At 42.4% G+C, this 16,062-nt stretch overlaps 1 protein-coding gene and 1 non-coding gene across 2 annotated transcripts in view; both read left to right on the top strand.

Annotated features, from left to right (window-relative positions):
* LOC117985426 (uncharacterized) overlaps positions 1-16,062 on the top strand; it is a 77,904-nt gene that overhangs the window by 43,946 nt on the left and 17,896 nt on the right. The gene's annotated exons all lie outside the window — the stretch shown is intronic.
* TRNAS-CGA (transfer RNA serine (anticodon CGA)) lies at positions 13,068-13,140 on the top strand. Its single transcript has one exon. It is a non-coding gene; the product is annotated as a tRNA-Ser (tRNA).

Here is a 16,062-nt window from a genome sequence, read left to right as displayed (position 1 = left end):
GATCTTTCATCTGGTTCTCTCTGATATCTGCTGGGTTTCGCGTGGGCATATCCACGATAGTATAACAGAAGTCGCACGCATCATCGTTAGCGCACGATGGACGCGATAGTGCATCGGCGATAACGTTCTTTTTACCTGGTGTATAATTTATCTCAAGATTATACTCTTGTAGCGACAGCGCCCAGCGTGCTAGACGACCACTCGGCGATTTCAAGCTCATGAGCCATTTCAGCGGTTGGTGGTCGGTCATCACACGTACTGTCGATCCTTCTATGTATCCTCTAAATTTCTGCACTGCCCATACGACCGCGAGCGCTTCTCTCTCCGTCGTCGTGTAGTTTTTCTCGGCACTATTGAGTAGGCGGCTGGCGTATTCGATTGGACGCTCGTCAGGCCCCTCCCCTTGCATCAAAGCAGCCCCGAGGGCGTAGCCACTACTATCAGTGTACAGCGAGTAGGGTTTTGTGCCATCAGCTTGTCGTAATATAGGTGCAGTTGTAAGTTTTACCTTTAACTGTTTGAATGCATCTTGCTGGTGTTGCTCCCATCGCCAGGTGCTGGCCTTCTTCAGCAGATCCGTCAGCGGTTTTGCTGTAGCAGCAAAGTTAGGGATGAAACGCCGGAACCAACTTGCGGCTTGAATGAAGCTCTTGAGATGCTTAAGATTTAGTGGTGGGGTCATGGCTGCGATGGCGGTCACTTTCTGGCAGTCCGTGGACAAGCCGCCTGGCACTATCACATGCCCCAAAAATCTTATGGAGTCTCTAGCGAAACAGCTTTTCCCTCGATGGACGCGCAGCTTGAACATCCGCAGGCGTTGAAAAACAGCCTCCAGGTCTTCCAGGTGCTTCTCGTATGAGTCTGAAAGTAAGCACAAATCATCAAGGTAAGCCCATATATTGATATCCTGTAGGTTGGATTTAAAACGGTCCATCAACCTTTGAAAGGTAGCGCCCGAGTTCCTCAGACCCATCGGCATTCGTTTGAACCTATAAGTCCCTAACGGCGTGACAAACGCAGTCTTATCCCGATCTTCAGGCTGTACTAAAGCCTGAAAGTATCCCGAGCGAAGGTCAAGAGTTGACATGTAGTTGCTCGCCTTTGCCTCGTGAAGGATATCTTCCATCCGAGGAAGTGGATACCGGTCGGGTTCGGTGACTGAATTAAGCTTCCTATAGTCTACGCATAAGCGCACTCCTCCATCTTTCTTTCCTACTAAAACAACGTTTGCAGCCCATGGTGATTCGCATTCTTCTATTATGTCCTGCTCGAGTAACTTTTGCAGCTCCTTTTCTAATATCTCCTTCTTACCTGCAGACATTCTATAGGGTGGTGACGCAATAGGTTGTTGACCCTTCTTCACCTTAATGCAGTGCATAGCGTACTCGGTAGGCGGGCCGTCAGCTGCGAACACGTCGGCATACTTGGACAGCAGCTGATCCAGCTGGGACCTCTGGTCACTAGTAAGCTTAGTACCCTCTTCATCTCTAAGGTAGACAGACTGATCATTATTTAAAGCGAGAAGTTCATCATTTTGCGATGGTGAGTGGTCATCGTTTTTAGATGGTAAGTGGTATGTAACAAAATCATACTTGGTACTCGGAGAGTCACTAAAGTACCAGACTTGTTGAGGCGCATCAACTATTATGCCTGCCTGAGTAATAAAGTCAAGGCCGAGTAAAGTTCTAGCATCGGCAGCATCAGGTAGTACCATAAAGGTAATGGGCAAATCGCGGCCTCCCAATTCGAGTTCTGTGTGACCGGTGAAAATTCTACTCACCCGGCGAGTCCCATCAGCGAGTCTCACTGATCGTTGCGACTCGTAGAACTGCACCCCTGCATCCAGCAGGATGTGATGCAGTCCCGGGCTGGCGATGCAGTGCGTCGCTCCGGTATCCAGCATGGCGACGCCTGCTCGGCCCGCGGCGCTCACCCGCACCACGGGGCGAGCCGGTGCAGAAGTAGGTTCGTTGACTTCTGAAAAGCTGTGAAAATCCACTTGTTTATCGCCTGCTTTATTATTGTTACTGGCAGCCCTGCAGGTAGTGCACCGAGATCTCACTACCCCTAGCTGGCCACATCCATAACACCGCAACGCACTACTATTGTCGCTCTTAGAGCTTGATTCAGATTTTTCTTTCTCTTTGTCTTTTAACCTACGGCATTCTGACACTACATGCCCAAAAATATGACAAAAGCTGCACTTGGGGCGACTTTGCCGTGGTTTAATAGTTACCTTGTCAGCGTGACTAGTACTAGGCAAACTTTCCATATTATTATTATGAGAAGAGTTCTTTGAAACAGGTTTACTACTTACGTTTACTAATTCTTCTATGTTTTCTTCGACTTCCCTAGCCCTACGTAACAACCCCTCAGTACTTACGCATTCCTCACGATTCAACCGTTTACGCACGCGTTTATGTAAAAGTCCATAACACATGTCTACTTGGATGTGGTCCTCGAGGTTGTACGGAAGTTTCGAAAGCGCCGCACGAGTGCGCGCGACGAACACGTCGGCACGCTCGCTGTCCTGTTGCTCGGCGGCGAAAACGTCACGGAAGATCTTGTATGGAGCTCGTGGTGCGCCGAACATGCCTCGTAGACACTCTATCGCAGCGGCCCACGTGGTCGTTGTTGCCTTCACGCCTTGCCACCAGACAGCTGCCTCACCAGTGAGAAGCATGGGTAGGCCTCGCAGAGCGTGTTCATCGGAGACGTTAGTGCAGTCCTTATACACCTCGACTGCATCGATGAAAGCTTCTAGCACGTCGGGATCGCGCGGCAAACTCCCCGCGAAGCGAGCCGAACACTTCGCGAACGTCCCGCATGGCGGCGGCGCGGGCGGCGTGCTGATATTTCCACCCGAGATCCCTCGGATGAGTGCGGCGAGCTGGCTCTCCGTTATCATCAGTGCAGAAGGCGACTCCCGGGTCGCGCTTCCGATGAGATCTTCTACTTCTTGCTCCCGGTCATCCGGGCTGGCCATCCCTTCGTTTTTCGACTCCGTCCGGGTCTTGCTGCGCGTCGTCATCGCGTCGTAGTAGGGTTAGGTAGCGATGTGTCGCTTCACAATCACCCAAAATGGCCGTTGGCTTCCCAGAAGCGCGACGGACCTCTCGTACGCGATGTAATTAACTCGACGCGATAGGTATCCCCGTTCGTTACGTAAAACGTCTATTGAGTTGACCTCACTTTAGCACGGCAGTGTTCATGGATCGTAACAAAATGTCCGTTGACGTTGGCCACAAGTAGCGCGACGGAAAAAATCGAACGAACGCGATTCCACGAAACCACACAAAGGTAGGTATGTATGTACTCCCGATTGAATGTTCTTTCCTCGTGCCCCACGTTGGGCGCCACTATGAGCTAATAAAATGCTTGGCTCACATAAAATAAAAGTATATTACAAATAACAATCATTTGAATTACATAGGCACGAGTTAAATAATGTTAACGCGGCAGGGCTCGTGACGAGCTCGCTGTCTTGCGTGCGTGCACGTTGTCGAACATGGGAGTACTGAGGGGCAGACGGAGGAGCGGGACGCGCCTGCGGCGGTCACGGGGAAATGCTTGGCGGCACCCCCGCGCCCCACTGTCGCGTACAATGCCTACACGTTGCCTTACATAACTTAATTTTAATTTGCGATCAATAATATTAATATTTATTTTTTCTGTTTCAGGTAAGCAATGACGACCAGTGAATAATCTTATTTCTTCGGACAGAGCCTTCGTATAATTATGATAGAACTTCACTTACAGGTAAGTTCGTTTAGTCATTAATTTATTTATGAAAACCTTAACCTAACCTTCTTTAAATGAGTAAGTACAGTGCGACAAGGCTCTCTTGGCACTTGAATGACATTGACAGGGGGGCGCTGTTGGAGAACAAAGGCTTAGAATATTCAAACAAGAACAAAGGGAACACTTGACGGCAACGTTAGTTTCGATTTTCACCACGCGCCAAGATAGCCTTGTCGCACTATACCTAATTAAGAAAGTCACAAAGGGTCTTTATAAACATAAAGATAAAATATAAATACAGTAGAAACTCGATTATCTGGACTACCAACCGAAAATTGTTCGGCCAAGTGCGAGTCAGACTCGCGCACCGAGGGTTCCATACTCGGGTATTTTTTCCGCCATTTTGTACGATAAATCAAAAACTACTAAATGCATAAAAATCTGTTTTAGAATGTACAGTCAAAGCCCTTTCATATGATATCCCACTTGGTATAGTTATCTTACTTTGAAAATTGAAAATACTATTATAGTGAACTACATAATATGCACAAAACCCGCTTTTCTTCATACATTCGATTATCCGGATTTTCGATTATCCGAATCCCTAACGACAACAATTAGTCCGGTTAATCGAGTTTCCACTGTAACTACGTACAAAGTACCCATACTAAAATACAAAGTTTACACAGTGAACTTTAATTTAAGTTTAGTGGGACTTCTCATATTTTTGTGACGCAAGGCGAACGGTAAATGCGAATGCATTCGATCGTTTATTATATACACGAAGTAAAAGCAACAAAACAAAACAAAACAAGATGTTGAACGCGAGTCAAGAGTCTGACTCGAAACGTTACAATGTTTTTATCTATTTTTGATCCACGTGGGCCGTCGTTATGAATAATTGGGTCGGTACAGTTGCCATCAAATAACTGCTGCGCGATTGCGGGAGGATGACAGCTACAATGTCACGATCGCAATCATCTCTGATTGGTTAACGCTTGCTAACTATTGGCTACAATGCATTGTTGCAACAAGAATCGCACGAATTCAGCCAATCAGAACAATTATTGAGATTGTAATAATGATTGATGCAGGTTTTAGACAAACGCCCTACTGGCTACATCAACTAATATTTAAATAATGAAATTAAATGAAAATGGAAACAGAATAGAAAATGAAAATGAAATGAAGTGATAAATATTTTATATAGGCCAACTAATGCTGTCGTCCTATCTTTTTGTGCATGAGTAGGTATGTATTTCTATAGTACGCGACAGGTGAGTACAATCGGGGTATGAGGCGGCCCTGGACTCCCCGCACACCACCACGCCACCCGCGCTATCCCGCACAGGGGCTGTGCGGGTGTGCGAGGCGTCCCCACCTCGATCGTCATCTCGAACTGTCACGTATTATATGGTCGCTATAGCAAAAATAATAAAAAAACTAAAATGGCGAATGTCAATATGACAGCCATGCAAATAAAACAAATAGTGTATATTAAGATATAGGTACACTATTTTTTTTACGATGGTACGGAACCCTTCGTGTGCGAGTCCGACTCGCACTTCAGATTTTTGCTATAATCACGATAATCCGAGTAACTGTAGGTAATTTAGCTGACTGTACCTACAACATGCGCCAGTTACAGACTTCGTTGAGAAAAACCTAACCAGTTGACATCGATATAAATGACAAGATGGTCAAGCGAATAAAAATTTTCACGTTTTGGAAACAAATAAATCAGCGCCACCTCTTAGATATTAATGAACGACCCGTTTGAAATCCAGACGTCACTGAGGTTGCATTGGTGCTAAAGCACCGCTGAGTCGGTGCCGTTTTGTTTGTTCAATAGCCCTGTCCATACGAAGTAATATATAAGTCAATGCCAGTTGACAATCACTTAGCTGCTTTGGTATTTCCTGTTCTAAACTTTTTTCTTTTTATTAGGTTTTGCAATATTTGCACTTATTGTGAGTAACTTTTAGTAGGTAATAATATTATGTTTTCTAAATGCCAATTATTATGTATCGTAAAAAACTCTAATTAACCTTAAACATCTGCTATTTGTATATCGATTTCCTGTGTTATCATTATTACAGTCTCCATTGTTCTGATTGGCTGAATTTGTACGATTCTTGTTGCAACAATGCACTATAGCCAATAGTGAGCAAGTCAACTAATCAGAGGTGATTGCGATCGTGACATTATACTTACCGCAATCGAGCAGGTGTGTTAATTGAACTTCAATCAAGTACCTACTCTTTAACGCTTTATGTTGCGAAGAAAGCTGATATCCTCACTTATCTAAAGAGCTGATCTTTATCTTTTCAAATGTCCCAATAAAATTGCGCTCCCACTTATGTTTTTTTTGTTTTATTTTTTAAAAGAATATTAGCCATATTAAATGACTAATATTCCCCTTTCCTCTCCAATTAAGCGTCAGGCTTGTGCTAGGAGTAGGTACGACAATAGTGCAACGGGCGTGGTTTGAACCGTCGACCTTTCGGTTTTCAGTCCACTCCTTTACCAGTTGAGCTATTGAGGCTCTGTTTAGTGTGATAGCAGTCTAGCCAACGACCTGAATACGTCTTTGAGCCAAACGCAAGATTCTTCTTTTTCCTTACCTTATCCCACGCTACGTGGGGTCGGCACAACATGTCTTCTTCTTCCACTCACTTCCGTCATCCACCCCCTTTACACGCATATCCTCTTTCACCCAATCCATACACCTTTTCTTTGGTCGTCGTCTCTCATTTTTCCTTCCACGTGCATATTTGACATTCTTCTAGTGACATGGCTTTCTAGTTTCTTCCCTCCGCATTATATGTCCATACCATGCCAGCCTGTTACCCCTCATCTTTTCTACCACTAGCGCTACTTTCAAACTTACCCTTATATATTCATTCCTTATCTTATCTTGCCACACATCCATCTCATTATTCGCATTTCAGTCGCATGTACTCGCCTTTCATCCGTCCCTTTTACCGCCCAACATTCTGAACCATACAATGTGACAGGTCTAACGACTATTATTTAAATTTTCCCCTTATTTGCGGGTCGCATATAACACTTGTAACACCTGAGTCAAGCGCGAGATTAAGACGTAAAAAAAACTATCTACAATTTCGAGTACAAAGTTCTCAGCAGATCTTTAAAACGCCTAAGCGTTATATAGATCTGCTGCATAATTTCAGCGCTACCAAGAAGCTGTTGGTGATCAAGGTTATGTATGTATGCTCGCGACTTTGGCACGTGCTATTATAACGCCATTCTATCCTAGTGACACACTTGGCAAACAGCTCTTCGCGTGTTGCAAGATCTAGTAGCACGTCGTTTCGCATCCTAAGCTTCAGCAACGGTATATGACTGATATGAATTCACTGATGCTTTCAACAAAATAAATACAAGTGGACAGTGGTTTTTGTACGATACACCGATTGACTGGCCAAATAAAATAAATCCTAATCTAATCTGGATTCTAACGTACACTACCTAATTGCCATTGTAAAAAGAAAATCGAGAATACTCCCTACTTAGATAAGGATAAAAGGGATATTTTGCTTAATCTTAACTAATAGTCCTGATTCACTGACAGGTAGTAGTGAGAAAGTGTGATCGCAATCACCTCTGATTGGTTGACGCTTGCTCACTATTGGCTACAATGCATTGCTGCAACAAGAGTCGCACAAATTCAGCCAATCACAACAATTGAGATTGCAATAATGATTGATGCCGGTTTTACGAAATCGCCCTAACCATAAAACTTCGCAAATAAGCCCTTCCTTAACTCTAACAAAGCTTAAAGGGCATTTCATAGGCACCTTGACGAATTGGAATACATTTACCAGCTGCCGAGAAATAAGTATGAATTTGTCAAGTGTCGTCATTTTGCTTTCAGTGAAGGTACGGTCTTTACGAATTGTCTCATATTTGCGTTTTTATACGCGCGCAGTTTTGTGAAACGTGCATCTCGTACGAGCGCGGATGTGATGACATATGGATCTGAGACATGGTCGCTAACTATGGGCCTCATAAGAAAGCTCAGAGTCACTCAACGGCGCTACAAGAGACCTATGTCTAGCTGTGGACGTCTATCGGTTGATGATGATGATGATGATAGTGATGCAGTGCCATAACTTACCACTATCACACTGAACTGAATACGCGTTCGATTTGTTGAAGCGCGAAATGTAGCGCGTAACAAAACGAGCGTAAAATGCGCAGAAAAAACGCTAGTCTGTAACCAGCTTTATCGTAAATCAAGTTATGTATTACGAAACCGTTGTATGCCGCCAAATCGCGATTCCTCGAATACCTACATCGCACATCGCATGTGCAGTTACAATACGCCATCTTGCAAAGATTTGCGGTCAAATTACAGCTCGAAATAACTTAGCATCCATTTATTACCACTCTGCTCATTGCCACTTCAGCTTCGTAACCCGTTTAATTATGTCGGTTACTCTGGTTCTCCTACGGATCATTTGATCACGTAGAGAAACTCCGAGCATAGCTCTCTCCATCGCCCGCCGAGTGACTCTGGGTTTTTAAGTGTTTAAACGCAAAAAAACTTAACAATTTTGTATTTTTATCTCTAGACTATAAGTATCCTAATTTAAAGTAACAGCTTACATTTGTTCAGACGTTCATGTTAATTTTTAAATCGGTGTGTTGGTATTTTCGTGGCTGGTTGTACTTTGTTTTCTTTTGTTTCATACGGTGGGTACGATTGACCTCGTTCCTAGCCTAATGAAGGTGTAGCAGAGGCTATTATACAATAGATGGGTATCTTAATGACAGAGATGCGTGGAAGCAATCAGCCCCACATCTACTTAGTTCACTAACCAAGTTAATTGTTAAAGTACAGAACTGCTGTTAAAACTTGAAAGATAGCAAGAAAGAAAAAATCGGCCAAGTGCAAGTCAGGCTCGCGCAACGAGGATTCCGTACTACAGTCGTATTTTTTCGACATTTTGCACGATAATTCAAAAACTATGATGCATAAAAACAAATAAAATTCTGTTTTAGAATGCACAGGTGAAGATCTTTCAAATGATACTGCACTTGATATAGTTATCTTACTACGAAAATTGAAAATACTAATTATTAGTTCATGACCACAATTTTTTTTGTGTGATGTAACTACAAATTCACGGTTTTCATTTTTCCCCGAATGACAGCTATAAGACCTACCTACTTGCCAAGTTTCATATTTCTAGGTCAACGGAAAGTACCCTGTAGGTTTCTTGAGAGTATGTATTCCTAAGTTCATTGAACTATGCCTATGGTACTTACTTCCTACCTAATAATGGGATTCCTCAAAGGGTGAGCAGCTACGGAACAGGTTATACAGTACAAAAGGTCAGGTGGCAATGACTCTTCAATACCGGAACTTTTACTATGACTTCGAGCTTTGCGGGGTGCACACATTGGTCATTTGACTTCTTTCTAGGAAAAGCATTTTCGAAGTAGTAGTAGGATAGGACAGACCTTAAAGGTGATTTAAAAATTGAAAATATACTTCGAATAAAAGTAAGTTTCTACATTTTTAAAAACCTAAATCCACGCGGAGGAAGTCGCAGGCATCAGCTAGTCACTCAATATAATTTGACACATTGTGAATTGTCTCATACCTCTACATGATATTAAAATTGTTAGCTTTTTACTAAAGGAGCGTTATTTAAGATAAAAAAAAGCCATCTTCAATAACCACAAACACTAAAAAGTTAAAAATAATTTAATTTATTACCCAATCTATTATGTATACAAGAGTTATTGTAGTTCTATAGTAATATTTTTTGGAACCGGTGCCAATTAGCCGCACGAACCGTCTATATACTCTTCATATTGTTTTGTGACTCCACATTGGCACCTTATTGGCACCGACATGTCGTTAATTCAAGATCAACCCGAGAGTTCTCTCACTATAGTTCACTCTGCTGCAGGTGCAAGCACAAGCACAGTCGGTGTGACGATTGATGTCAGACATTGCCAGACCCCTATCTGTTCATCATGTGGTCATGTTAGTTTTTTGCACGTCGCGTGTTTGAGCGACCATTGTTCGCCTGTCGGCCGCTGGCGAACTGTCGTGGACTCGCCAGACCACTGTACCGTTATGGAGACGAGGTTTTATTGCGACGACACTGATTCTAGATACCTATCAGCTGTACACCATCTCTAAACTAAACTAGACATCTCTAAACTAATATAACAGGTCTAAATTTTTTAGAGCCTCAATAGCTCAACCGGTATAGGAGTGGACTGAAAACCGAAAGGTCGACGGTTCAAACCCCGCCCGTTGCACTATTGTCGTACCTACTCCTAGCACAAGCCTGACGCTTAATTGGAGAGGAAAGGGGAATATTAGTCATTTAACATGGCTAATATTCTTTAAAAAAAAAAACTACATAATTATTGTTTTTGTAGTATTTGTTGTGACATGACACAGTTATTACTTCTTTGGGAACTAGTAGTAAAAAATATTGTGACTCATTGACTTATATTTTACTTCGTATGGACAGGGTCATTAAACAAGCAAAATGGCACCGACTCATTGGTGCATAAATGATGCACCAATGCGACCCTCAGTGACCTCTGGATTTCAAACGCGATGGCATTGATTTATTTGGTTTCTAAACCCTGAAAAATTTTGTTGGGTTGACCATATCTTGTCATTTATATCTCCGATGTAACTATAGGTATTATTTTTGCAAATAAAGATTATTTATTTATTTACAAAATTAAATTAAATTTTATTGTTATTTGCAGACAGTAATCCTCTCATTTCGAGAGGAGACCCGCGGGGTGATTACGTAAAACGTTGCAGTAGCGACAGCAACGTGATAGCATTAGCAATGCGACAGTACATTTGCTGTCTCTCTTCTTCTTCTTATTTTGTTTTGTGGCTATTGCTGTCTCTTTCTAGCCGCTGTTAAGAGTGACGTTTGATAGCAATGATCGCGAGATTTACGATTGTCGCAAGCCTGTCGCGAGATATATAATCACCCCGCCGTGCTCTGTAGTGAGCCGGCAATGGGTTGATCGTGATGATGACGAGTCGCTAATCGCTTCCTCGTCGGCGCGGCGCGGTGGGACAGCTGCCTCATGGTGTGGATGCGCTCGATTTACTTTACGTTACAAATATGAGAGAAAGTGCAATTCCTAACATCTTATTTCTTCCATCTCCAATACATGTGTGGTTTAACATAAAGAATAGTTGTTTATGCAAACAATCGTAATGTAAAGTGACTACTCTCTATACAAACATTGAGCGTAAACATGCGAGTAAGTCAACCACTCGGAACCGACTGTAGGGCTTATAATATTTCCTACTAGCGACCCGCCCCGACTTCGCACGGGTAGCTACCCGTTATATATTAAGGAAAATCTTGTATATGCAGCATGCGAAATGCACTTCCTGCCCTGCCACTGCTAAACATGCAGGAAAGGTAGCCACCAGGCAAGCAATACGCACCAACACCACGCAGCACCACACAAATCCCAAAACACACTCGACGCACGTTTCGCCCCGACACCGCAGCATCCTCAGGAGATGGAGACCTTACAATCCACAATTGTGGATTCATGTGTGGTTCATTGTATATCATGGACTTCCGCAAAGTAACGCCTGCTTCTATCTATATATTATAATAATAATTTATTTTACGATCAATGTTTCTTTGGCTCAATATAAATCAATTATTATAGCACAAATGTTGTACTTTCCTTCTTAAATTTAGTTATAAAACGAATTATACCTAACTACTTAATAAGAGATTATATTATACTATTTACTTACATATTACAGGAATGTCTTAGAAGTTACCTTCAGCAGTTGGGCCATTACGAACTATATATATATATAAAATTCAAAGTCCTGACTGACTGACTGACTGACTGACATAGATATCAACACACAGCCTAAACCGCTGGTCCTAAAGACATGAAATTTGGAGGGTCTATTCTTTATAAAGAGTAGGTATCCACTAAGAAAGGATTTTTCGAAATTCCACCCCTAAGTGGGTTAAATAGGGGATGGAAGTTTGTATAAAAGTCGGTCATTTTTCAAGTTATTTGCATGAAAATTGGTATTTGGGTTTTCGGTCACAAATGAAGAAATACGTGTTTTAGGATTTTTGGAAAATTCGCCCATAAGGGTGGTAAAATAGGGGATGTAAGTTTGTATGGGAAAGTTTTAATTATTGATATTATAATTGACTTGAAATTTGGAAAGTAGGTTTTTTCTTGAGGTTAGGTGTCAGCTAAGAAACGACTATGAGAAAATCCCTCCCCTAAAGGAGTGAAATGGGGGTTGGAAGGTTATATGTGTTATTCGGTGCTGTTCAGGGTGCGTGTCCTGATGTTATAATGTTTGTTTCTGAAAAAAATGCCATTTGTGTCCTGTAGGCCACGCGGGAGAAGCCGCGGGCAGAAGCTAGTACAATATATAAAAGGAAAAGGTGACTGACTGACTGACTGATCTATCAACGCACAGCACAAACTACTGGACGGATCGGGCTGAAATTTGGCATGCGGGTAGCTATTATGACGTAGGCATCCGCTAAGAAAGGATTTTTGAAAATTCAACCCCTAAGGGCGTGAAATAGGGGGTTGAAATTTGTGTAGTCCACGCGGATGAAGTCGCGAGCATAAGCTAGTCTTTTTTTATGAGATAGCGAGCAAACGAGCAGGCGGGTCACCTGATGTTAAGTGATTACTGCACATTTGCAGCACCAGAGGAACCGCCGATGCGTTGCCGGCCTTTTAGGAATTTGTTGGTCCGCCCTTTGAATAACCCCATGTTGTAATCTAAAGGGAACACCACCGATGTAGTTCTACTCATGTAGTGTAACTGCCAGTCAACGTCAATGAACCGAAGCGAAAAATTTCTGCTAAATTCTCCGCGCCTTTCGGAATGATTTGTCCTTAATTTTGGGCTATTAGTATTAGGCATACATAAATCTCTCGTTAATGGGCCTTACGTTTCTAATCGTAAAGTAACTGTCGATAGCCGCCTGAGGCGACAGACTACAATACTAATAGGGTTGCCACACGCACTTTGTAATAAAGTGTGTACCAACCACTTGGCACTTGAATGACATTGACAAGGGGGCGCTGTTGGAGAACAAAGACTTAATGACAAATATTTGTTAGTGCTGCTGAAAGCAATAAAAAGAATATATTTTTTATAATTTTTTAGTGTTTTACCTTTACACTTCAAGGAAATTACTAATTAATTTTAAACACATATCAAAAATTGCGTAAACAGTCGCTTCAGTACTGAGAGAACATACATATTATCACAAATTTCGTCACTGGCGGTAAGCGAAACCGTGGCCGAGTTGGTGAAGGCATCGGGCGCGAACCCGGAAGATGCAGGTTCGATTCCTGCCGGTTACGCAATTTTTGATATGTATTTAAAATTATTTAGTAAAAAGAATATACTTATAACATGGAAAATAATAAGTCGAATATATGACTTAGGTAGGTACTTTAATTTCACACATTTCACATTCTTTAAACTCATAAAATAAATGTACGTTACTAGCTGATGCCCGCGACTTCGTCGTGAAACCACGTGAAATCAGGTTTTTAAAAATCCCATTCGAACTCTTTGATTTTTCGGGATTAGCCTATGTCACTCTCCGTCTCCAGGTCTTTATCTATACCCATGCAAAAAATCACGTCAATTCGTTGCACCGTTGCGACGTGATTGAAGGACAAACTAACAAACCAACAAACAAACACACTTTCGCATTTAAAATAAGGGTACTGATTTACTTAAATTAAAAAAGGTGACAACCCTATGTACACTAAATAGCGACCGTTAGGCCTGATTCGCACGTGCCGACAAAAGCCACTAGGATATCTAACTAGTCTTAATTAAAAGTTCTAAATAGTTTCCTCAGCGGGCTAGTTGGGTGACCACAACATTTCATCTGCCGTTACTTGGAATTTATTAGCGTTTTCCGGCTAACTGCTTAGATAGTAGATACACATTACTTTGCGTGACTGCTTCATTTAGAAATGTATAAATAGTTTAAATACTAGATAAGTAATTTAGTGCCTAATAAAGAGTAGCTGTCGTTGAAAAAACTCTCACAGCAGTTCATATCATTTTTGTTAAAGAATATTAGCCATGTTAAATGACTAATATTCCCCTTTCCTCTCCAACTAAGCGTCAAGCTTGTGCTAGGAGTAGGGACGGCAGTCCACTCCCTTACCCGTTGAGCTATTGAGGCTCTTAAATTTATTTAAAAACTAGCTGATGCCCGCGACTTCGTCCGCGTGGATTTAGGTTTTTAAAAATCTTTGATTTTCCGGGATAAAAAGTAGCCTATGTCCTTCCCCGGGATGCAAACTACCTCTGTACCGAATTTCGTCAAAATCGATTGAACGGTTGGGCCGTGAAAGGCTAGCAGACAGACAGACAGACACACTTTCGCATTTATAATATTAGTATGGATATAAAAAACATGATATTTTAAAATTATTCTCTTTAACCCCATAAACTACCGCTATACAAAAAATTACATCATTTTATTACTATAATCCAAGACCCTATTAGATCTGCTGACTATAAGATGGAGCGCGCTTGAAGTAAGGAAAAACGAAAAACAATCATCTTGTGCGCTTTTAAGAATTTTTCAAAATATCTCTTATGTGGGCAGGTCATGCCTGTCGTAGAGGCGATGGCCGTTGGAGCCGGAAAGTCCTTGAGTGGAGACCGCGTTTAAGCAAGCGTAGTGTGGGACGCCCTCCAGCACGATGGACCGACGATATAAAGAGGCTGGCGGGAAGTGGCTGGATGAGTAAGGCCGAAGACAGGGTGTGGTGGCGCTCTTTAGGGAAGGTCTATATCCAACAGTGGACGTCCACAGGCTGATGATGATGATGATGATCTCTTATAGCAAAATGGGGGCTGGATCGGCTAGATGACTTTATCGTGTTGTATGGATGCGTTCAAGCAAGCGTAGTGTGGGACGCCCTCCAGCACGATGGACCGACGATATAAAGAGGCTGGCGGGAAGTGGCTGGATGAGGAAGGCTGAGGACCGGGTGTGGTGGCGCTCTTTAGGGAAGGCCTATATCCAACAGTGGACGTCCACAGGCTGATGATGATGATGATGATGATGATGATGATGATGATGATGATGATGATGATGATGATGATGATGATGATGATGATGATGATGATGATGTTGATGATGATGATGTTGATGATGATGATGATGATGATGATGATCTCTTATAGCAAAATGGGGGCTGGATCGGCTAGATGACTTTATCGTGTTATATGGATAAATATTTAAGGCGAAACATTTCTACTGGACAATTTTATGTAATAACATCTCGTTGTAAAATGTTTCCGCAAATAAAGAATCTTTGAATCTTTGAATCTTTGAATGGATACAGCATAGTAGATAACTCAGACAAGTACTGCATACCACTTCACCTCATTACTGCTTCGCCGGACTGTCTGCCCACGCGGCGTTGAAACGGGTTCTTAACCACTACAGTGTAGAAAGCATTCATCGGTTACCACTTGGTAGTTGGCACAGATACACTCAGCTTAGAGCTACGGTATCTCTATTACAACGTTATTGATAACTATACGTCATATTGGCGATCAATCACTTACGCAGGCGACCGTCGCATTGTCATCTGTTTATCTGTTTTACTGTTACGGTCGTCCCACTCCCACCGATAAGTTCACAGCACTCACCACTGCGCTAGAGAGGTCGTCAAACCGAAATAAATTTATATGACTCACACAAAGGACTAAGCTAAAAAAACTAATTAGAGACATCCTAGAAGTTAGTGATCAAGGAGACAAGTGAAGCTGTGAGATGGAAGACGTAATTAATGGCGCTGGCGGTGGGCCAAGAGGTTTGGAGTCCTAATGAAAGGCAATGAGAGCAACTGGATGCCACATTGTGGACGCGTTTATAATTATTTGTACCCTTCAATCAATCCTCTGGATGTTGTTGTGGCCGACACATCATTATTATAGATTCAATACCATCAACAACCGATAGACGTCCACTGCTGGACATAGGTGTATTGTATGGACTTCACACACCACGGTCTTGCGCCGCCTGAATCTAGCGGCTCCCTGCAACTCGCCTGATGTCATCCGTCCACCTAGTGGAGAGGTCTTCAAACGGTTGCCATTCCACCGCCTTGGGACCTTAACGTCTATCGGTTTTTTGAACTGTTTGTCCTGCCCATAGCCACTTCAGCTTCGCAACGTATACACTCATTGAAGACCTTAAAAACAAACAAACGACACCTAAAATGTGTTCCTTTTGTCCATACTTG

This window comes from Maniola hyperantus, chromosome 9 (assembly GCF_902806685.2).
Source record: "Maniola hyperantus chromosome 9, iAphHyp1.2, whole genome shotgun sequence".
NCBI classification, from domain to species: domain Eukaryota; kingdom Metazoa; phylum Arthropoda; class Insecta; order Lepidoptera; family Nymphalidae; genus Maniola; species Maniola hyperantus.
The sequence above is the reverse complement of the archived record's forward strand: the minus strand, read 5'-3'. Positions and strand labels throughout refer to the sequence as shown.